A 734-nucleotide genomic window follows, 5' to 3' on the forward strand; every position below is an offset into this window, starting at 1 on the left:
TTACATATTTATAAAAAATAATGATACCCAAAAGATATAATTAATACCGATAAGATAATAACGACATGACAGAAATGAAATAAAAAAAAAAAAAATTATAAAACAGTGTGATAATTAGTACTTCTTACTGCGTAGCCATATTCTTAAAGACATCAGTAATCATAAAAACGGTATCTCTATCTAGTTTTTTTTTTTGTTTCGGATTTTTAGTTGGGGTTGCCCTCTAAAAAACATTCTTGTTACACCATTCCCTTCGACCCTTGTACCTGTGGGGGGGATATTTTTATATATTTTTTCCCTTTTGCCCCCAAAGAGATTGATCTTTGGTTTTGCCATCTAAATTTAGGAAAGGTGTTTTTTGAATTTCTTTCCTTTTTGAGTTTTCTTTTTCACTTTTCCACCTCTCCCAAAATACTCCCAAGATTTTAAATTTATTTTCTTTCAGTTTATTGAACTGGGAAAACAGCCCGGTGCTTCCTTTGCAAACCATATTGTTTGCGTTTTTTTTTACTTTAATTTAGCCCATTTCCCTTTGGGCTTCTCTGCAGCGTTCACGCTGCGTATCCCTCTTTGTTTCTCCCATAAAAAAATTCCCCTGCCTTCTTTTCCTTTATTCAGTTAAAATTCCCCTAATCCCCTCAAACTTTCCACATAATCCATCGTGACCTGCACCCTTCCTTCCCAAATTTTTTTCCCTTTTAAAATTTTTTCGTCTATAATTCCCCTCTATGTTA

This window comes from Penaeus monodon, chromosome 31 (genome assembly GCF_015228065.2).
Source record: "Penaeus monodon isolate SGIC_2016 chromosome 31, NSTDA_Pmon_1, whole genome shotgun sequence".
NCBI lineage: Eukaryota > Metazoa > Arthropoda > Malacostraca > Decapoda > Penaeidae > Penaeus > Penaeus monodon.